Source organism: Sebastes fasciatus, chromosome 11 (assembly GCF_043250625.1).
Source record: "Sebastes fasciatus isolate fSebFas1 chromosome 11, fSebFas1.pri, whole genome shotgun sequence".
Classification (NCBI taxonomy): Eukaryota; Metazoa; Chordata; class Actinopteri; order Perciformes; family Sebastidae; genus Sebastes; species Sebastes fasciatus.
In genome coordinates this window covers 28,880,481-28,904,618 of record NC_133805.1, presented here as the reverse complement: position 1 = coordinate 28,904,618, position 24,138 = coordinate 28,880,481, and the positions used below count along the sequence as shown (strand labels likewise).

Below are 24,138 nucleotides of genomic sequence, written 5' to 3'. Positions count from 1 at the left end.
AATACTAACAATTCACTGAAATATACATTAAATAAAAAAATTAAAAAAATAGAAAAGAAATCTATTTTAACTGATTTGAACTCAATTTTATATCCCTCCTCCACACACACAAGCGGTTTTATTTCCTGTACAAGAAAACGATGTTCACAGCAAGTTTATAGTAAAAGAGGTCATCCTGAGACGAAGAAAAAAATAGCTGTGATTTTTTGAAAAGCCCCTGCTTTTTCTATGGTGTTCCTCAAGGTCTTGGTGTCTTAATCTGGTATTTTGGAGGGATTATAGGTCATTTTTTATCAATTCTCGAGTGGTAAAAAATTGTTGAATTTAGGGCCAAATCTGTGTAACAAATGGTATCAACCCAACATTTTTTACAACAACTTATGAGACATAATGGAGCATGGGGATGGAAATCATATACTTGGATCAATAATTAATAATTAATAAATTAATGTTCATTTCTGATTAATGACTAGAACAACTTGACACACAGTGCTGAGCAGCATCTCAAATTAATGTTCAGGTTCGCTACTTTCAGATGATGTACACCACTTCTATGTGCTGACCTGCTATCTCCCCTAAAGACCCCCTAAAGACCCCCTGTACCACCGTAAAAAAAGACAAAAAAAGGTCTCAGAGGGTTAAATGGCTTTTAAAATGCCAAACCCAAAATGGTTGAACTCAATTAATGAGGTAATTTCTGCCTTCAGAGCAACTCCTCCTTGAGAAGTACTAAAATCCTACAGCGTACGCACCCCTGAAGACACAATGAAAAATGGAAACATGGATTTTAACCATATTTGTAACAAACCCAATTTATTTATCTTATCTTAATTTATTTACTTGGACATATGAACGTTTTCTTTAAAAAATAAATGCATCTAAGTCTTAATCTAATTCCAAACTGTGCATTATTTTCAGGAAGTTGTTCTGTCTTTCAGTCTTACCATCAGGTTGGAGGCAAACATGTTTAATTATTTTAATGTCCTCGGTCCTGCTGACCTGGTTGCTATGGTTACAGATGATTGAGCCATTCGACAGGTAGACTTGGAGAGAAGCACCAGAGGTTGTGACCTCTGATTTCTCTCCTCCCTCCTGACTGCAGGTTTGGTTGTCACATCTCAAAGTGCTGTTAATGTGAGAGTCCTGTGTTCTGCAGATCACAGTGAGGTTACACTCTGAGCTTCTGGAGTCCACTGAGATCACTGTCAGTTCAACTGGAGACACTGGATCTGAGGAGGGAAAGTTTCTGATGAGAATTTTAGAAACATGACAGCAGAACATTTTTGTCTGAAATATTAACAAACCTACCTTGAACTGTGACGTTGTATTGAGCTAGTGTTTGATCTCCAGTTGATACCACTTTTGCAGTATAAACTCCACTGTCTGCCTCTTTTAGATACTTCAATTTCACAGAGTATTTTTTCTCAGGAAACTCAATCCTTCCAGCATAACCAGGATTGATTAATGGTTCTCTACCAGATGGAAATCTTACTAAAACGATCGTTTTATTGAAGTTCCACTCAACCAAAACAAAATCCTCAGGAACATCAGCATCAACATTCAGAAGCACATCTCCTCCCTTCTGCACAAACACAGGAGTCACAGCACTGGGCCCTGTAAAAACAGTAGACACATAATATAATAAAAATCACACACAATATATGGTTATCTGGTCAAAACTGAATGTTATTCCATCCCTACTATATTTCTTACACATTGGATCATCAGTTCAAGTACCTTCATCTTATCATGGTTTATCAGTGGTTGGAAAATGTTCTTAAAAATGCCTTACATCGGCTTTGTCTCGTGACACAGCTTGCCTCAGGATAGATGAGTTTAACAGGTGAATCTAAGCCCATTGACAGTAAGATGTTACTTTATTTTTCTTCTTAACATTACAGAGTATTTCCAGGCAGTCTCTTCTAAAAAGACAGAGGACTTTCTTTCACTTTGTTCCCCAGCTTGGAGGAGACAGACCGTGAGCGGATATTTCCACCGACTGCTTACTGAGGTCATTACGGAAGGAGTCAAGTTTATGTGTCTTGGAGAGACAGTGTACACCTTTTCAACATTTTGCTATAATGTATAATATGTGTATTATAATTATCTACTGTAAAAGTTCAAATATGTTTTATTCAAAGAAATCAAAGAAAATTTCAAAATGGGAACTAGAAAGGACTCAAAGAGTCCGTACCTTCGCCAAGGATATCCTCTAAATGTGTCACTTAAATAACACAAAAGTCTTTTGAATGTTTTCAATCTGTGTCTGGATCAATATCTTCATCCAAATATGGATAATAAAAATATCGTTGATTGGCTGATGGCAATGATACTTTTTTGAGGAAATGTCCTGCCTACTGTTTCAGTATATAGAGTTAGGGCATTGTACAAGAACGAAGAATGCAAATTTTAGTAAAATGTACAGCTGTGTTTTCTTTTCTTATCCAGATTAACCAGAAGGAAGCAGACACCCCTATTGTTTTGTCACGCATGGGTAAGAGATGAGGTAACTGACATAACTGTATATCTCAAAAAGAGTTTTAGTTTTAGATTTTAAGCATCATTATTGAAATAATAGACAATGAGCACATCACTGAGAATTGTGTATATTTCTCAATATTATCATCATTCAAAAGTTAGTTCCAATAAAACATAACGTTTGTTATTGGTGAAATAGTGCTACGGTACGACAACTTTGACTTTGAAAACAAACAATGTCAATCAACAACGGGAAACATAAACAAAATAAAGTTCATACCTTGTGATTCACAGGAAAGCAGCAGAGAGACGGCAAAGACAATCACGACCCACAGCCTCATTCTGCAATGTGCTATATGAGGAAGTGGATAGGCTATTTGAGAACTGGCTCAATAACAATTTATCAGGCAATGTCTCTGGACTATCCACTGTGAGTTTTGAGTTTTTGTTGTCACGAAAGTTACAAATAGTCCCATTTCCTCAAAATGAAAGTGAGGAGTGTGATGAACAGTAGGCTTATGTGTCCAAATGGTGTCTTGTGACTAGTTTTACATCCATAGCTCTCATATTTGACTATCAGGCTAATATCTCACAAAACCTACGTCAGCTCCTCTGTCTACTGTAACCGTCTGTACAAAACATGAAACAAAATATGGCCTTTAATAACTCATAATCAGCTTTATTAAACCACTTTTTTAGAGAGATGGGTCTCATTGGATCTCTCCACCTGATTAACATTCCAGAGCTTGATGTTAATTCAAGAAAATGTTACAAATACATACAATTTCCAACACATTCATATCATCATACTCATCCTTGCTTCACATTTCCATCAGAGCAGAATCATTATCAGTGACTTACAAGATTACTTTCACATTCTCAGCACTCATCTCTGGTGGTCCGCCTCATGTCCTTGTTGCTAGGCTGAAAAATAAAAGGGGCTTCCATAAAATGTTCGTTGTTAGTTTGACAATGTTAGTAACTCGAAAATCACATGGACGTACAGAAGGCTCCTACTTTACACAGAAAGGAGAGCTTCCTCGAGTATCCTACAGTAACATTTGTAACCCACAATTTTATTAGTATCAAAAATCATATCTTCCTAAGGTAAGGCAGCTAATCCTGCTAAGGTGCAAGTGTACATCATGTACTAACATAAAGTGCTAACGTTCTGTCAATAACAGCGATACATAAAAAAATGAATACCCACATCATCAATAGACAGTATAGAGCACCTTTAACACAATATATTCAATCTGAAGTGTCTACATTCCAGTTGTAGTGCTACATTAGTTTAAGAAAGTGCTTTACCTATACCTATTTTACAGCGCATTGCCATGTACAATACACATAACTGTCATCTGTGTCTTTACCGCAAATAATTCTGTCGTTTTATAACAGGAAATGTAAAAATATCATGAGAGTGTTGCTGTGGGGGTTTTTTTGTGAGCTCTATGAGAACTGGCTTAGCATTACTCATTGGAGTTTTTACAGAAATAAAAGCAAATGTCATGTCAGTCATAGGAGTTTTATAAATGTGTATAACTTACACATGTGTATTAATCACATTTAGAGGAAGTATAGAAAGTTTACTCTGCCAGCCCCCCTTATCACATTATCCTTACCGCCCCCTGTACTCGTCCAACCTTGTCATTGGAAAAAAAAACACTCATACTGCAATTTGACATTTAGTAAGCGGATGAGCACCAAAACAAGACAACTGGGGTTTCCATCGTCTCCACTGCTTGTTTAGTTTTGTTTTATATCTTTGTATTTATGTTTTTTTCTTTTTCTTCCAGACAAATTGAAAATGGGCTAAATAAGGGCTACCCAGAGTCAGAGATCATTGATGCTGTAGTCCGCGCCATCACACCAGGCCTGCAGTTACGGAGTTACCTTGAGGGGAAGGAAAAACTTACGCTGCCCGCCCTACGCAGAATTCTCAGGTTTCATTACCAGGAGAGAAGTGCCACTGAGTTATATAAACAACTCACCTCTGAGGTCCAGAGCAGTAAAGAGACACCTCAAAATTTCCTGATAAGGGCAATGGACATGAGACAGAAAATTCTGTTTGCTTCTCAGGAAGATGAGTCAAACTTAAAATATGACCCAGCACTAGTCCAGAGTCTATTCATGCATACTGTCCTGACTGGCCTACAGAATGACAATATCAAAAGTGACCTGCAGCCTTACCTCCTGCAGACAAACACCTCAGATGAGCTGCTGCTGGAGAAACTGAACATTGCATGCACCAAGTAAAAGGAGAGACAGGACAAAAAGAAACATGCTGCCCCATCACGAGCAACAAATGTGAATACAGTCCAGTCCAGTGAAGTTCCAGTGGAAAAGACAAGCACCACCCAGCAAAACACAGCCACGTCACTTCCTCCTGATCTGCTGTCCGAAATCAAAGAAATTCGCTCTGACATGGTGCTGTTGAAAGATCTGAGAGCTGAAGTCTCCCAAATCAGGGAAACCATCCAAAGGTCCACACCTGTGCCCCCACAGTATCCCCCACCAAGCAGAGAACCAGCTAATATGTCTGCCCCTTATCCAGTGTTTTCACCCCCACAACCCTCACCTTATAAAGCTGAGTCAAATGCCATGCCAGTGTACCACCAGCAGCCACCAGCAGCAGCGCAGGAGTACCGACCAGCATTCAGCCCTGCGCAGATGAGGGAAACAGCTCAGTTCCAACAAAGGTTTGCTTCACAGCGAAATTACCAAGCACCACGCCCCCGTCCTAGGTGTTATGCTTGTATTCAAGCAGGCGAAGAATACTGTCAGCATTGCTTTAGATGTGGAAGCAGTGAACATTTCAGGGCAGGTTGCAAGGCACAGAGGGTAGTGGAACCCACCAGGAGGAGCCCTTTAAACTAAGGGAGGTTGCTTCCACGGGACATGGAGCAACCGGCAACATGGATAAGTCCCAACGTTGTGCAAGTTGCGAAGAAGAAAAAGACAGTGAGGAGCTAAAATGTTGCTCAATTGGTAAAACCACACTGTACTGCTCAAAAGACTGTCAAGAAATCCACTGGCCTGCACACAAAAGACATTGTAAGCCATATACATGTTTAAGTATTAAGAAACAGGCAACACGGTCATCTGAGAAACCCAAGGGCAAGGAAAATAGTGCTCCAGAGAAAATACCTACTGTAAGGGAGTTAGTAGGGAAGAAGTGCCTCATCAGGTGTTTCCTGCACAAACTGAAAACTCAGGCACTTTGGGATACAGGTTCACAAGTTTGTGCTATATATGAGGTATTTAAAGGGAGACACTTACCTGATGTGCCGCTAAGGGATGTAGCTGAACTTGTTGACCCTCTTGACCCGTTACAAATTGAAGCAGCCAACGGGACAGACATGCCATACAGTGGTTGGCTCGAAGTGTCCTTTAAACTTGCTGCTAATGATGATGAGTTGCTAATACCCATGCTAGTGCTAAAAGGCAGCCAACAACAATGTCCTATTATTGGCTTTAATGTCCTTGAGCGTCTTGTGCTGGACAGTCTGCAAAACCAGACAAAACATGGAGTCAAAGAGAAGCTTGAGAAGGCAGTAAAAATGGCTTTTCCTCATCTTAAGAAAAACAAAGCAAAGACCTTTATTAATGCTGTGAGTGTAGGACAGATTTGTGACCATAATGTAAGAACAGCAAATGAGAGTGTGAGTGTCGAGTACAGGCCCCAGCTTTCAAAGAGGATAAGACTCTGATTTTCGAGCCTCATGAGAACCCACAGTGGCCTGAAGGATTAGAGTTTTTTGATACTCTTGTGTCAGTGAAGGCAGGCATGGCCCCAAAAATCATTGTCAGTGTGCAAAACCCTACGAGTCATGACATTACACTGTCAGGAAGGACTATTATTGGGACTGTACAATCAGTCAGCACAGTATATCCTGCAAATATATTTAAAACAGACCACCTACCTACTGCGTCCATTCACCATGTCAAAGCCCAGAGCTCCAGTGAAAGTGCCCCTGTCCACGAACAGTGGTATCCTCCTGTTGATTTGGCTCACCTTGATGAACACCAGAGACAAATAGTCAGTCAGATGTTAAGAGAAGAGTCAGAGTCATTCTCCAGCTCTGATGAGACAGCTCTGGCTGTGTGAAAAACCTGCAAATGAACATTTCACTAAAAGATGCTGAGCCAGTGTCAAGAAAATATCTCTCTGTTCCAAAACCCTTATACAAAGAGATGAAAGACTACTTACTGGACTTGATAGCACAAGGGTGGGTTGAAAAGTCTACCTCTTCCTACTCCTCTCCAGTCGTCTGTGTGAGAAAAAAGGATGGCACTCTCCGCTTATGTATCGACTACAGGGAGCTTAACAGGAAAACTCACCCAGATCGCCACCCCATCCCCAGAGTACAGGACATTATGGACAACCTGGGAGGGAACACCCTCTTCTCACTGCTGGACCAGGGCAAGGCATACCACCAGGGGTTCATGACCGAGGACAGTAAGCATCTAACAGCTTTTGTGACCCCCTGGGGCCTGTATGAGTGGGTCCCAATTCCGTTTGGGCTTATGAATGCACCTGCAGCATTCCAGCGCTGCATGGAAGAGTGCTTGGAGGGCTTAAGGGATGAAACATGTGTGCCATATCTTGATGATGTTCTTGTGTTTAGCAGAACATTTGAGGATCATGTCAGTGACGTCAGAAGGGTGCTGCAACGACTGAGAGGGCATGGGATAAAACTAAAGCCCAGAAAGTGTGACCTGTTTAAAGCGGAAGTACGGTACCTTGGACGAATTGTGTCTGCTGAGGGGAACCATGTGGACCCTGCCGATACTGCTGCTGTCAGGGCCCTGAAAAACAAACATCCAGGTACTGTTGGTGAGATAAGAGCAATCTTGGGACTATTAAGTTATTACCGGCAGTATATCAAAGATTTTTCACGTATTGCCAGCCCTTTGTATGACCTGTTTAAAGCACCTGTAGGAACCGAAACCCTGAACAACAAAAAGAGGAAGTGGCAAACAAAACGAAACAGCAGAGGAGTTCCATCCAACACACCCATTGAGTGGACTGACATGCACCAGTCAATCTTGGAACAGTTGATAGACTGTCTCACTCAGCCTCCTGTTCTAGGCTTCCCAGAGTTTTCCCAGCCATTTATTATCCATACTGATGCTTCCAACCAGGGACTAGGTGCTGTATTGTACCAAAGGCAGAATGAAAAGCTTCGTGTGATTGCTTATGGCTCCCGAACTTTAACTACAGCGGAGAAAAATTACCATCTACACTCAGGCAAGTTGGAGTTCCTAGCCCTCAAGTGGGCGGTCACAGAAAAATTCTGTGATTACCTGTACTATGCACCATTCTTCACCGTCTACAGTGACAACAACCCACTTACCTATGTACTGTCCACTGCCAAACTGAATGCAACAGGGTGTCGATGGGTAGCAGAACTGGCAGATTTCCACTTCACAATCAAATACCGTCCAGGTAAGGAAAACATTGACGCAGACAGTCTGTCCAGAATGCCTTTAGATATGGAAATATTCATGAAAGAGTGTTCAGAGGAAATATCACATGATGTGATTGGAGCAGCTACACAGGCAGTGGAAAGTCAGGATGAATCCAGTGCATCATGGTCCATGGGTGTCTCAGTACAATGTGCAGCAATAGCTACAGACACGCCCCTCATTCCACTAACAGCAGGACAAATCAAACATGACCAAAGGAATGACCCCACTGTCGGACCAGTGATTCAGTTCAAACTGGCAGAAAAACGACCATCAGGTCCAGAACTCAAACAACTCAGTTCACAGATCTTATGTCTCCTTAGAGAGTGGGATAAGTTGGAGATTTCTGAGGGTGGAGTATTGTTCAGGAAAACTGCAAGCAGAAAACAGCTGGTGCTTTCAGAAGCACACAAAACTACCGTGTTAAAAGAACTTCACGATGAAATGGGTCATCAGGGTGTAGAAAGGACTACATCCCTGGTACGGGACCGGTTTTACTGGCCGTATATGCAACGGGAGATCGAGGATTATGTCATGAGAAGATGTGTGTGCCTCAAGCACAAGAAGCCAAGCCATGGGACAAGAGCACCACTGACGAACATTGTAACCACTCAACCGTTTGAACTTGTTTCAGTTGATTTCTTGCACCTTGACAAGTGTAAGGGTGGTTATGAGTATATTCTTGTAATCATTGACCATTTTACACGTTTTGCCCAGGCTTACGCCACAACTTCCAAATCAGGCAAAACAGCTGCAGACAAGATCTTTAACGACTATGCACTGAAATTTGGCTTCCCAACAAGAATACACCATGACCAGGGTGGGGAATTTGAAAACCAACTGTTTGCTCAACTGAAAAAGTACTGTGGAGTTGCTGGGTCGAGAACCACTCCCTACCACCCCCAAGGGAACGGACAGGTAGAGCGGTTTAACCGAACACTGCTCCAGATGTTAAAGACCCTCACAGAGAGACAAAAGACTAACTGGAAAGACTCACTAAACAAACTGATTTACGCATACAATTGTACTCGCAGTGAAGTGACTGGTTTTTCACCTTTTAACTTGTTGTATGGGCGCTCTCCACGGTTGCCAGTTGATATGTTGTTCAACTTGACCTCAGAACAAGGAGACAGTAATCATCATAACTAAAGGAAAAGTGGAAGCAGGGCATGGAAGAAGCATACGAGATCACAAGACAAAATGCTCACAAAGCTGCCATGAGAAGCAAGAGACACTATGACAGTAAGGTGAAAAGCTCAGTGCTACAGCCTGGTGATCGTGTTTTAATCAGGAACATGACACCTCGTGGTGGTACAGGAAAACTGAGAAACCACTGGGAGGATACTATCCACACAGTTGTGCATCAAGTGAGTGAAGATATCCCTGTTTATGAACTCAGACCTGAGAAAGGAAAAGGGAGATCAAGGATTTTACATCGTAATCTTCTCCTCCCATGTGACCACTTGCCACTGGAAACCCCAGTACAGCCACGCACAAAGAAAAAAAGTGTGGAGAGAAATGAGGAAGCGGAGCAGTCAGAGGAAGAGGAAGATGATGAGTATCGTCTTGTGACACTTGAGCAGCAATCCAAGACATGCTCACCTGAGACAGTGAATCCTGTGTGCACTAGTACACCTGTGGAGATTGAATGCATACACCCTGAGGAAGACATAGCACCTGAATCAGAGAAAGACCAAGAAACAACAAACCAAATGGAGCACTTATTGGCGAGAGAGAACAGTTATGTGGAGGACCTACCTGTGGAGGATGCTGTTCCATTACATGTTCCAAGTGATCCCAGCAGTGAAGAGCCTAGACGACAACACAGACGGCCCAAGGTCTTCACATATGATAGGCTTGGCTCACCTGCATGCTACAACCTGAGGACAACGCCTTGGCATACAAACTTTAAAGTGCCATGGACTCTCACCGTGCCGCCATACCACTTCCAGCAGTGCTATTGATATGGAAGGTAGAAACATTGCACACCACTGGACTGAGTAAATGCACATACATTACACTTAAAGAAGGGAAAAAAAGGGACTGTTCAACACATAATTCACATTCAAATGGACTGTTGAACATGAGGAACTTTTTGACAGTGGATACACTCAATATACACATTTACATGACACTTGCAGTCTATCATATCACACTCATGGACCTGTATTAAAGGAGAGTGTAGTTGACTTGGACATGCTGCACAAACAGAACTGTTAACAAGGCAGCAATGGACTGTGTCGAAACAATGCGTAATAAAGGAGGTCAAACAAATGACCAAAAGAGAAAAAATGGACACTGAACAACACTGGGTATTTACCCATGTCTGAAGGAATGTATGAAAAGAGTTCCAGTCTGTGAAACTGCACTACTGCACTGTACAAGATAAAATGTAGCAGGATTGTTAGTCTGAAGTGATACTAAGGATATATTTTGATGGTATGCACTATAACCCTGTATTTGCACTAAAGGTCAAAGGTTAGCATGTTGAGGACAACATCTGTTTTGAGGGGGAGTATGTGACAGGCAAGAATAATGCAAGAATAATTATTTTTTCAGGCATAATTCATTTATTTAGAGAAAAGCTCATTTCTTTGTTGTCTCAGTTATTACTGTATCATTTTCAGGACATGTCATTTAATTTTTGGATGTAAATGTGCATCAAAACTGGTCACTGTAGAGACTATGCAGCACATATGCAGTGAAACAGAAAGAGGAATAATGCAGATAGGTGATGCAGATCCTTGTGTGTGTGGGTTGATTTTGCGTTGATCTGTTGGTAATACCTCGGGGTTCCAGAGGGGGATCGCGCTCCTCTTCCTCACTCAATACAGAGACGAGTGAAGGGAAGAGCTGCGTGTGTGATTTATTCATCCTTCTCTCTCACTATTTCCCCTGTTTAAGGGCACGACATTTATGAAAAATTAATTATTCTTGCATTATTCTTGCCTGTCACACACAGTCCGTGATGTAACTGTCACAGGTCGCTGTGGCTCATAAACAAACAGTGGGACGGCAGCAGGAATGATTTCAGACACACCGGAGGTAAACGCCGGACGAGAACAACATGGATATGTGGAGAGACTTTGAGGTGCAGGAGCTCTAGTCCTGACCGTTCGCGGTGAGGAAGAAAAAAGCAGTAGATGACGGAACGGTGAGGGACAACGTAGTGTAACGAACATAACAGGGCTGCTGAATGAGGGAGGCATCCGCCGTTACGTTACATGGAAACACACTGTGTTAATAATACCTCCCGGTATCGCCAACTGCATCTGTTTTTAAAGCATGTTTACACATGTTCTATTTGTAACGTTACCTTTTTAAACTTTATATCTTTCAAAATAAACCTGCTAAAAGATCCATCTGTCGCCTGTTCTCTCTGTTATAAAGTAACAAACCCAGTCCCAGTTCATTACATTATCAAGCTATCAGCAAACTAAATGAAAGATAAACTAATTGTATTATGTTTGGACAAGCTCTTACATTATCAAACAGTTCCCACATGTCCAGCTGAACAACTTTAATAGGTCTACTATATGTAGTATATCTTAGTGTCTAGTCCGTTTGTAAATGTAGCCTATATTATCATATTAGATAACACAATGTAGTCTGATATATGATAAATGGGTGCTGTAGATACAGTGGAGGAAATAAGGTTCATGTTGATGAATAGATGCTGTAAATCTGTATGTTGTCTGTATGTTTTTGCATACATTACAGCTCCATACATACAACATAGTTCAACATTTTATAAAGCTAAAAATGCTGTGTGTACTATATTTACACTGTATCGCAAAAACATGCATCATTCTGTGACATTTTACGTTTTTGCTCAAATTGATGATGCCACTATCACCTCCTCTCTCTATAATCCTCCAGAGCTTTAACCCCACGCCCATTTCTAACACCTGAGCTAATTGGTATGCATTGCTCCCGGGTCTGACCCAGATCCTATAAAAATTGTCCTGACCAGGGTTCAACCCGGGTTGACCAGCTTGGTTTGAATTGACAAAAAGATTGGTATGAAAGTGGTATAAAAGGCACATTGTGGCATTTTTGATCACTAATATTGCTATAGAATATAATGTTGTTATGAGCGGGTTGTTTGTATCTTGTGGATGAGGATGTACATGTACAGTATGCACACGCAGGTGATGCAAACCTGCCAATGGCTTCCCATTATTGCACTGATCAACTGTTTGTGGAGGTAGTGCGCCAAGAAATATAGACTGTTTCAACAGAATTGCATTGCTAGGAAACAGCTTGGGTCTATCTTTACTTCCTGTGCAACAGCAAATAAACTGGGACACAACTGTGAAATGGTCTAAAGCAATGCACCATCAAAAGGAGAAGAAGACCTTTGCTAGCTAATAAACAAATGGGCAAGAATGGTAACGAAATAAGGAAACAAGAAAGAGCACCTAGAGAAGGAAATAGAGGAACAAAGGTTGGAAGGTAAAATGATACAGACACACTGTAATTACCCACATCCATTTCAGAAAGGTATGATCACAAATGGAAAATCCTCTCAGCTTGCAGCAAGTGAATACTCAAAATCTATAACTTATCAAGCATGTGGTTCACAACATCTGAGCTCACCAATCACTAAAAACAGGAAGTTTATGTCTGGTATACAGCTTACCTTCATGCCACACGATTTCTCTTCATCCTTGGTGCCGTTTGGTGGCCACTCAGAAGTACTTAGAGCTGTGTATCTCATTTTGAATGACCAAAATGCATCGCCCCGATTACCTCAGTGAAAAGCCAATGGGATTGTTCCACTATATTTTGGATTATTGCAGAAAATAAGCTCTGAAGCAAACAAATATTCATGATACTCAAACATTTTGTTCCGCAAGACAATATGCACAAATGAACACCACTTTTATGATTTTTGAAGTGTAATATGCAATCACCAGAAGTAAAAAGCTAACATTAGACTATAAACGAACTACACCACGGTCGCATGACTTCACGTCACCACCACTAAGGTAAAGACAGAGTAATGTTCGACGTGATGACGTTTTGTAGTCTCATTTAGCCACTTGCTAGCAACCGTCTTTTTAAAGACACATAAAAGCTTCAAAATTCACAACGTACTTGATGTCGTAGAACATAAATCTCTTCCGCTTGTGTTAACCACAGACCTTATTTAAGGCATCTAACCAAAAACCCATTAAAAAAATCCATGGCGCTGTCTGTGGTGCTGAAGTAGCAGACAGATAATTGCCTAAATCTGTCCCCCCTGTTAAAACTACGGTGGTCGACGCGAAAGTCCCAATCTAGAGCCAGTTGTTGTAAGGGTAGTGTAGGACATTTGGAGTAGAGACCGTACTTAGAGTGTGTGTGTATGTGGGAGGTGAGTGGTGAAGCAAGAGAGAGAGAGCGGTGGCGACGGCGACGGCAGCAGCAGTAAGTAACATTATCGACTCTGGCCCAAGCAGGAAAAGTTAATACAGTGGTCTGTTTGTTCTGGGCCACTGTAGAAACGTGGCAGCTCCGTGAAGAGGACCTGCTTCCTATGGAGATATAAACGGCTCATTCTAAAGTAATGAAAACACAATCATTCTTATTTTCAGGTAATTATTCACTAAAGTAAACATATTTATTAATATTATATTCCATTTCTGCCAATAGATCCCCCCTAATTGTCACTTGTCCTTTAAGTGAGGATTTTTAAAAACATGCATGGATGCTTCAGTGCAAGACAATCACAAATGTATTTCAATCAGGAGAGACCCCGTATAGAATGAACAATCATTTATTACATGGTACATGATAGAAGAATAGTGCAAAGTCTTTGGCGATTAGACTCCATCGTGACTAGTATCTAAAAGGGGGTAGTGATGCTGTGATGAGATTAGGATATATTCCCCCTTAGAGTCTAGACACTGGTGGTGGTGGTGAAGGGAATAGCTGAAGATCCAATGAGGGATGTGGAGCAGGCCTGGGCACTGTATATGATGAAGACTGGAGGTGATGGGGTGGAGGCGGGTTGCATCGAGTCGCACTTAAAGACGACTGACATCAGCAGAGAGGAGAGCGTTTTTTTTTTTTATTTGATCGCAACGATATGATTGGCTCATGAGAGCGTGGTAGAATCTGTTTGGTTATCTAAGATTGAACCACCCATAGTCAGCTGATAGAGTAGGAGCCAGTAGAGAGAGAGAGACAGAAAGGTTGTGAATGAGGGAGAGTGTAAAGAGGGTCTTCCTGTCTGAACCTTTGCTTTAAGCTTCATTTGTGAAGGGCCTTTCATTATACAAATGCTGATATGACAATTTACATAAAAGTTTAACAAGGTCATTAAAGAGAAATGAAGTTGCCTGTTTTTTTGTTTTTTCTCATTGCTATATGCATGCACTACGCATCTTCATCGAACTTGTGTTAATAATTCAAAGAAGGTGAGAAAACTGATCATTTAATGTCATCACTAAAAAGCAGAAAACTTTTAACATAACCTGCAGTATTAGGATCAATGGAAGATTACCAACTGGGCAATGCTGGCAACTCCCCAGGGCGCCCACAACTACAGGCTTACTGTGTATCTACTGTTTTGAGTTCTTTTAATTGAAGATTTGTTCGAGAATGTGTACCACGAAAGCACAACATGAGCTGACAATGATAAGGGCCATAAGGTGGTTTTCCTACCTGATCTTGAGGCCCTGTCATACATATGTATGTATGTCGAAAAAAAATCATAGTATAGTATGTCGAAAAAAGGCCATAGTATAGTATGTTGAAAAATAAAAAAAGTCATAGTATAGTTACTATATAAACAGGAAAAACAAAGTTCGGAAACATGTGTTTGGTGGATTATTTCTCTGTTGTTACAATGCTAATGGTCATTGTATTTTACATCGTTGGAAAGCCTGTTTATTTACCTTCGCAATGATGTCCAACTTGTAAGGATCATGCATTTGTGGGATGAGCAGCACAGCTGATTATGTGGGGAGCGCCCAAGAAAAATTTGCCAAAATGCTCCGTCAATGGTAAACAGTGTATTCTCCTGTTGGAATTGACTCTTGTTTTGAGTTGTTTGGTGGATTGGATGATTGATCTCTCCATCAGTAACAAGGAACAAACAAGACATATTGGCAATTTTACACTTTATTCATTTAATACAACATCAGGAGCCTCAGTAGCGGTGGAAGATCCATACGCAGCCACAACAGCCTGGCACCTCCTCCTCATGCTGGTCACCAACCTGGTCACACGTTGCTGTGGGATGGCGTTCCATTCCTCAACCAGGATTCGTTGCAGGTCAGCCAACGAGGTTGTGTTGGTCACTCTAACACGTACAGCAGCCCGAGCTGATCCCACAAGTGTTGAATTGGGTTGAGGTGTGGACTCTTGGCAGGCCGTTCCATTCTCTCTACTCCCACATTGTGGAGGTAGTCTGTGATAACCCTGGCTCTGTGGGGGCAAGCGTTGTCATCTTGGAGGATGAAGTTAGATGCCAGATTGTGGAGATATGGGATCGCCACTGGCTGCAGAATCTCATCCCGATGTCTCCCTGCATTGAGATGGCCTTCAATGATGACAAGCCTTGTTTTGCCAGTGAGGGAGATGCCGCCCCACACCATGACACTGCCCCCACCAAAAGCTGTTACTCGATCGGTTCAACATCAGCATAGCGTTCTCCGCGTCGTCTCCATACTTTCACCCTGCCATCCAACTTTTGCAGACAGAACCTGGACTCATCACTGAACATGACATTCCCCCACATGTTCAGGTTCCATTGTCTGTGTTTTCAACACCAGCGCAAACGGGCCTGACGGTGAAGGGCAGTCATTGCAGGCTTCCTGGTAGCCTTATGAGAATACACTGTTTACCATTGGCAGAGCATTTTGGCAAATTTTTCTTGGGCGCTACCCACATAATCAGCTGTGCTGCTCATCCCACAAATGCATGATCCTTACAAGTTGGACATCATTGTGAAGGTCAATAAACAGGCTTTCCAACGATGTAAAATACAATGACCATTAGCATTGTAACAACAGAGAAATAATCCACCAAACACAAGTTTCCGAACTTTGTTTTTCCAGTATATATGTTTGTATATGTTGGAGTCTGAGTCTGAACAGCGTAGCCACACGCAAGCGCATGGGACACTGACCCGCAATGATTTATATGTGTAAGAAGTTACAAACAGTCCCCTTAAAAAGTAATATTATGTCATAAAAAGTCATAAAAAGTCATTGCATAGCATGTCATATAAATGTCATAAAATTAATTGTACAGTATGTCATAAAACGTTTAAAAAAGAAGTAACACTATGTCATAAAGTTTTTAAAAAGTCATATTATAGTATTTACTTTAAAAAGTCACAAAAAGTCAAAACATCTTGAAAAAAGTGAAAAAGCCATAGTATAGTATGTCATAAAAAGTTTATTTTGTTTTTTTTAAGTCATACGATATAATAAAAAAGTAATTGTATAGTACTTCATAGAAACTGTTTTTTTTAAGTCATTCTACGTCATAAAATAGTCTTTAAAAGTCATTGTATAGTATGCCATAAAAAACAAATCACAATATGTCATAAAAAATGTCCTGTGTGACAGGGTCAAACATGCCTTGAGCATGCTGCATGTTTTATGGGAATTTGGTTTGTTTTTACTCTATTTTGCATGTTTTATCCCTGCATGTTCGTTACCTGAGATGTTGTGTTGTAGGTTCTCCTACCTTTTAATTGTTTGGATTGCTTTTAATACACTCAATACCACACCTCCAATTAAGGAAACTGATCACAAGATGAGCGACAGGTGTGGCGAAGGCGCATGTAATTAGTGAGATGCGACACAGACGGAGAGGAGAAAAGGAGAGAGCAGCTTGCAGCAGAAGGGGGTTCTTCAGTCAGAGAAAACAGTCCAAGGACAGCGGTGAGGAAGAACAGCTCTCTGACGACGACTACTACCTACCAGCCTAGAGACCAGCGAGTTCCTGTGAGACTACATGCAGCGGACCGTGTCCGCCAACGCAGTTTCAGAGGGGTCGGCAGTTGGGCTCTCCTTCTTCTCTCGGTTTCTGGCGGATCGCAACCGACTTTAAGGTGCATACCGCCACCTACTGTACAAGAGTGTGTAACATCATGTCATTTACACATTACTCCTTAAATTGTACCCACCAATCCTGTGTCTCTTAAGAACATAATAATGCCTTCCTGGTGCCTTCAACCCCCTCACCCTCTGTTCCCAGTATCCCATCAGATCCCAGTCCCGTCCCTCCTCTCTGACTTGGTCCTGTAGTCTTTTTCTTTCAGCCTCATACTTTTTACAATGAATTAGGATATGCTGCACATTTTCTTTAACACCATAATCCCCACACATGTCACTGTTCCTTTTCCCCATTAAAGCCAAAGTGCCATTAAGACCTGTGTGATCCAGTCTGAGTCTTGTTATGATGATTTCTTCCCTTCTGTTCCTTTCTTTATACGTCTTTGTTATGACCGACTTTTGTATTTTGAAATATCTCCTTCCTTTCTGGTCCTCCTCCCATCTTTTCTGCCATATCTCCACTCCTTTCCTTTTAATCACAACTTTTCCTTCTCCTTTCCCAAGTAACACTGGTACTGTGATGTTTTTTGCAGTGAACTTTTTGCTAGTTTATCTGCAAACTCATTTCCTTTTACCCCCTCGTGTGCTGTAACCCAACAGAATAATACATCTATACCCCCTCTGTGTAGTCTTAGCAAGCTATAGTACAATTCAATGATTAGATCTTGCCTTACAGCTTTTGTTGAATGTATACTTTCCAAAACAGCTTTTGAATCCGTGCATATCACCACTCTGTCAGGTCTGACCTCCTCAACCCACTGCATTGCAATAATGATTGCCACACTGATACCTGGTTTGAAATTCTTTTGGAAATAGATATTTTAAATTCTGGAATATATATACCAACTCCCACACACTCCTGTTTAATTTTGGATCCATCTGTATATATTTTGAGATAATTATTATAGCTGTTCCTTAGGTACACACTTGTTTTAACTCCCACTTCATTTACTTGCCATTCCCTTTTCTTTTCCATGATACTCATGTCTATTTTAACTTCTGGGAGCAGCCAGGGGGGTACGCTGCTTATTGGTGTGGACCTGGTGAACTCTAAGGCCTCTAATCCATATGTCCTCACTTTTTCTTCCATTGTCCATCCAAATCCATACCCTTGAAACTTAGAGTATTCCCAACAGTTTTGTATTGTTACCTTTGTAGGATTTTCTTCTCCGCTTCCTTTTAATCTGACCCAGTATGCTAGAGCTAATTTCTCTCTTCTTAATTCAAGTGTAGTCTCTCCTGCTTCAATTAATACTGCATTGATGGGTGTTGACTTAATAGCTCCGATACATAACCGTAATGCTCTACACTGTACTCTATCCACTTTTTGTAATGATGTCTTTGCTGCTGCTCCATAAACTATACAACCATAATCTATTGTTGACCTCATGATCGTCAATCAATGACTGTTTATCTGCCCCCCATTTACATCCAGTAAATGGGGGCCTCGTAGTAAATTTATTACTTTTTTGCATTTTGTTTCCAGATGTTTTATATGAACATGCCATGTATATTTACTGTCTAACCATAGACCCAGATATTTGTATTCATTCACCCTCTCCATCAACTGACCATATAATGTTAAATTCTCAGTATTAATGTTTCGCTTTTTTGTAAATATCATATAACATGATCTATTTGTTGACATTTTGAATTCCCACTCATATGACCATTTCTCCACTTTCCCTATTGCTTTCCTTATATTTTCCATCACATATGGCACATTTCTTCCCCTCATCCATATTGCCCCATCATCTGCATATATCGCTGATTTGATGCATCCATCTAAATTTTCAAATATGTCATTTATCATTATGTTAAACAACACTGGGCTGATTGCACTCCCCTGGGGGATACCATTTTCTACATTGTAGTCCTTAGATACTTCTGTTCCAACCTTGACTTTAAATTTCCTGTCTGTTATAAAGTCCATTACCCAATTATACAACCTCCCTCCAATACCCATTTTACCTATCTTGATAAGCAGCCCTTCCCTCCACATAGAATCATATGCTTTTTCTATATCAAAATATACTACTGTCATCACCTCTTTCAGTTTGAGTGTCTTTTCTACCTCATTAGTTACTCTAACTAGAGCATCTATTGTAGATCGACCTTTTCTAAATCCACACTGAACATTCCTCACTAACCCTCTCTGTTCCAAAACATACATTAATCTAAGTACTATTATCTTCTCCATCCATTTGCATAAGTGAGATGTCAACGCTATGGGCCTATAACTACCAGGATTAGCAGAATCTTTCCCTGGCTTGTTGAATGGTAATATTACTGCCATTTTCCAACAACTTGGTATGACTCCCTCCGTCCAGATTTTATTAAATAGTCTCAACACTAACTTAAATGATTCCACTGGTAGTTGTCTAAACATGGCATAACATAACTGGTCTTGTCCTGGTGCTGTATATCCAGTATTTTTCAAGGCTATTTTGAGCTCTGCCATTGTAAATTCCACATCCAGTGTTGACATATCATCCTCTCTCTTCTCTCTCACGTTTTCATTCTCACTGAGCACACGCTCTTTTTGCTGCCTGTGTATATTATCAAGGTGCTCCCCACTATGTACTGCAGCAAATGCCTTACCTAACACATCCGTCTTCTCTTTATCTGATACTGCCATCCTCTCCCCGTCAATCAATGCTGGAAGTTTTATTGACTTCCTTTTCCCACTCATTTGTTTAAACATGGACCAGACATCACCTATCTTCACTCCTCTGCCAATGGTGGAACAGAATTCTCTCCAAGTCCTCTTTTTGGTATATTTGACTGTTCTACGAGCCACTGCCCTTTTCCTTTGATACTCAATGAGATTCTCTTGTGACATGTTTTTTCTCAGAGCAATGGAAAAGGTTGCACACCCTCCATCATTTTGGTTGTTAGCTCTATCATGTCTTATAGAGCTGAACCCTGGATTCACAAAGTCTAAATGTGGATGTAACCAAGTTTCTTGCACACATAACATCCGGTACTACTTCTAATTCATATACATACTTTTTAAATTCTTGCCCATTAGCTATCAGGCTTCTCGCATTCCACTGAAGTATGTGGAGCACCATAATTAAAACTTTAACCCTCATTCTGTCCATTTTCCCCAACCTCAGTTGCTATCAGTAGTGCATGTATCTGATCTGCTTTTACATCACGTATATCAAGGAATCTTCCTGCTGCCTCCACTATGGTCTTGATTCTATCACTTTTCTTTCGTAGCTGAGCTGCAACATTAATGGTGTGGCAGATGAAGACAACAAATTCCACTTTGTTTACTACTAGTGAATCATCATTAATTTTACATTTATGAGCACGAGCATTTTGCATATTGTCTGGGACTTGAGTTTGTGCTTGATTTCCTAGTGCATTACCATCCCTTTGTGCTGCATTTCTTTGCTCCATTTCACTGGAATTCCTGTTGTTTGTTTCTATCGCCCTTACTTTCTTTAGTGCTTCTGCGTATGATATTTTGTTCATTCTCTTAACTCTCTGTACTTCTCTGGCTTCTCTCTGCACTTCACATCCTCCAAACGCAGCACTATGCTCACCTCCACAGTTACAGCATTTAACCTTTGCATCCTTATCACATTTTCCATACTCATGCTGTCCTCCACATCTCGTACACCTTAGCTTTCCTTTACACTGCTGTGCTGTGTGCCCCATTCTTTGGCATGCATAACATCTGAGAGGTTTGGGAATGTATTCCTTCACGCTGTAGTTCATGTATCCCATTTGCACCGATTTTGGGAGGGTTTTCTCAAACTGAACCACTACCGATAGGGTTCCTTCAGTGAGCCATCCCTTTTACTCTTAATCCGTATGGCATCAATTACTTTACCACCTTTAATCTCATGTTTAACATCTTCCATAGACATACTCAATGGGACTCCAGAGATTACTCCTCTCAACTTTACCATTGCTCCAGGTATATGAGCCTTCATCTTTTCCCCTTTAAGTGTTGTCATTTTGAGGATCTTTTCCTGCTGTTGTTTGCTGTTTGCATGTATCAACAATCGTTTATTGTTCAAAAACTTGGCCATTTTGATTTTCCCAATCTCCTCTTCGATCGCTCTGGTAAGTTTGATCGGGTGGTAGTGTCCGCCATCCTGATTGAATTCAATTATTACTTTCCACTCGGCTTCTTGTGTTTGATCCGTCTGCCTATCGTTGTGACTGGTTCTTGATTTTTTATTATTTCCTCTGACAACTTCACTATCATCCGACCAACTTCTCTCTCTTGCTATCCGCTCTCTCTCTCGCAGGCCTTTTCTGCCTCACAGATTTAGGTAACATCCATTCCATTTCACTTCCATTATTTCCATCAGAACTATTTGACATGATGTTACAGTCAAAGTACAGTTTATGCTAATCCGCCAGCAAATCTTTCAATCCTACCGCGTTCGCAAATTACTTCCGTCTCTCTCTAGGAAAAACCTCGATGGCGCTCCGCCTCCTGTCACTCTCCAATCGGCAGTTGGGCTCCTGCAGACGGCGTGGTAGGAGTACGGGAGAAACCAAGACACGGACACAGGAGGATCGCTAGATTGGACTAGATTGGATCACTAGACTGGAGTAATGGACTGGACTGGACTTTTTACAGGGTTCTAACCTTGCTGCTAGCAGCAGTTTTATTCCATTTAGCCTTTAAATGAATTATTCATTAGTAGCATCCATGTTATTTACATTGTAATAAATCAGGTTTTAATTTGACTTTAGACTTCTGTCTGGTTTTTAACTCTGCTCCCCTGATTTTAAAATAACTTGAATCTTTCAGAGTCCTAGGCTCTAAGTTATTTCCTAGGTGGCGTTGTCGGCTTCTTTTAAAATCCAATTCTCGTTAAATTTAACTGGTACCGTGCCATTGGCTGTTGGGCCCGGGCCACACCTGGCCTGTATAAAGAACAGAAGACTGACTTTCTTTTTTCAGTTTGTTGGTTGGTTTTCTGTTAATTTTATTCCTTTTAGCTGTTTCTTAATGCTGAATGATTGAATTTGAATGATTACTGTGTAAAGATGCCTTTGCAGTTTCCTCTTTCTTAAGAAAGGGAAACATTTTATAGTTTACCACAGCTATCTGAAAATGCAAGAGGTGATACATATAGAGCTGTGAGAAAGGAAGTGGTGATCATTACAAGTGCAGTGAGCCACCAAGATGAGTTCAGGTTTTAAGTGAAGCAATACATGAACTAATGCAACAAATACAGTACCAACTATAGTATTTAATACAATTTTATATAGTGTATTAACACATTTTTTTTATGTTTTTCCATTTTCTGTCCTCATGTTTCATCCTTTTTTCTTTCAAATAACTTTTTGAAAGTCTGAAAATTATCCTTATGATAATACTGGTGCAACATACAAAACTACTTCCTCTTAAAGCTGAATATAGACGAGATTGGTGCAAATATGATTTTAAAGTTATTTTTATAAAACGGTCGCTATATCCTGACAGTAGTACATGAAACGGGTAACCTGAAAAAAATCATGTGCCTATGTGCTCCTAACGGCATCTGCAAGATTTCACAGACCGAAAGAAAACAAGCAGTAAGAGCTGATCTGAGGTCTGCTGTCCAGCAACCGTCTATGAGAGCCAGCTGTCAATCACTCGCAAACTCAGACCAAACGGTCAAACTAGGCCTCGCTGATTAAATATGAATCAATATGATACTTTAATGCCTATTTCTCGCCTAAAATGTTTTCAGAATCATCCTGTAGTGCACGCTTTAGCTGTAAAATGAGAACGTTTGTGACCCAGCAGCCATGTTGAGATCAGGCTGAGATGGCTTGCTCATGCTCACATGACCGGATCTCAAGCAGTAAAACAGAGCTTAAAAAAGAAAAGTTCAATTGTTTACATTATGAACAACGCCATGTGGTTTTGACAGGAAAAGAAATGCAACCAGTACAAGGCTTTAACTCTGTGGTGTGCTTGTTAGAGAAAACAGAACACACACATTATTGCATCGTGTAGTCAGACAGGGCAACCGGACAGAGACTCGATAATGTCTATCTTCGTGATACTGGGGCTGCTGGTCTGCATCATAGAGGCACAAGGTAAGAACACTGTCTACTAAAATATTATGAACAGATACAGCAATGATGCCTGATGATCAGGCTTCTTTACTGTGAATAATGAACCAAACATCATAAAGTTGCTTCATATTTTATCTTATGATTAGCGATAAAAGGTTGCATGGTGGGGCAGTGGTCAGCACTGTCAAAGGTTCAGGTTCAAACCCGGCTTGGGGCCCTTCTGTGTGGAGTTTGCATGTTTTCTCTGGGTTCTCCGGCTTCCTCCCACAGTCCAAAGAAATGCAGGTTAGGTTGATTGTTAACTCTAAATGTCCCGTAGGTGTGAATGTGAGTGTGAATAGTTGTCTGTCTCTATGTGTCAGCCCTGTGATAGTCTGGCAACCTGTCCAGGGTGTACATCGCCTTCGCCCAATGTCATCTGGGATCGGCTCCAGCCCCTCCAAGACGCTGAATAGGATAAGCGGTTACAGATAATGGATGGCAGGATGGATGGATTAGCAATATACATGTCAGAAGATTAATGAGTCTTCCTTTTTTTGTACAAATGCAAAAATGTATTTAGAGATAACATATCTCAGAAGAGGGAATGATTTCTAAGAATTATACAAGAAGGAAATACAGAGTAAAGAACGACGGAGTATTAGGGCCACATTGAGTAAAGAAATAAATAAATCTGAGATTTCGAGAATAAAGTCATAAATTTATAAAGTAAAAAAAAATGTACGTACATCTGTAGAGACCCTCCCTGTAATTTATCACACACTTTTTGGATAAAAGACATTCATGTGTTAATGAAAATAACAAAACAAAAAAATATCTATGTATGTATTTATTTGTGTATTTATTTAGCCTATTTATCTTCTACTGTTACTTTGATCCTGTGCTTAAATAATGTTACACTTTTATAATATGACCACACTATCTTCTTGGCTTTTATTTTGACATGTTTGCCTTCACTTCCTGGTCACGTGACTGCCGTTCTCCGCTCCTTGATTCAGAAGAGAAAATGACAGAAAGAAACTTGAAGAAACTAAATCGGATCGTTTTTTTAATTTTTTTTTTTCGTTTTTCGTTTGGAAACAAAAAACAAACA

General features: G+C 40.7%; 2 protein-coding genes and 1 long non-coding RNA gene across 4 annotated transcripts in view; 1 reads left to right on the top strand and 2 right to left on the bottom strand.

The window, feature by feature from the left end:
• The window catches only part of LOC141777658 (uncharacterized), a 118,266-nt gene that overhangs the window by 35,117 nt on the left and 59,011 nt on the right, over window positions 1–24,138 (top strand). The gene's annotated exons all lie outside the window — the stretch shown is intronic.
• The window catches only part of LOC141777655 (SLAM family member 9-like), a 102,536-nt gene that overhangs the window by 48,275 nt on the left and 30,123 nt on the right, over window positions 1–24,138 (bottom strand). The window lies entirely within an intron of this gene.
• LOC141777662 (uncharacterized) lies at window positions 1,113–7,084 on the bottom strand. The gene is made up of 6 exons (XR_012595933.1): window positions 6,692–7,084; window positions 6,405–6,496; window positions 4,753–5,987; window positions 2,759–4,374; window positions 1,309–1,614; window positions 1,113–1,246 (listed from the first exon to the last, which is right to left on the bottom strand). It is a non-coding gene; the product is annotated as an uncharacterized LOC141777662 (long non-coding RNA).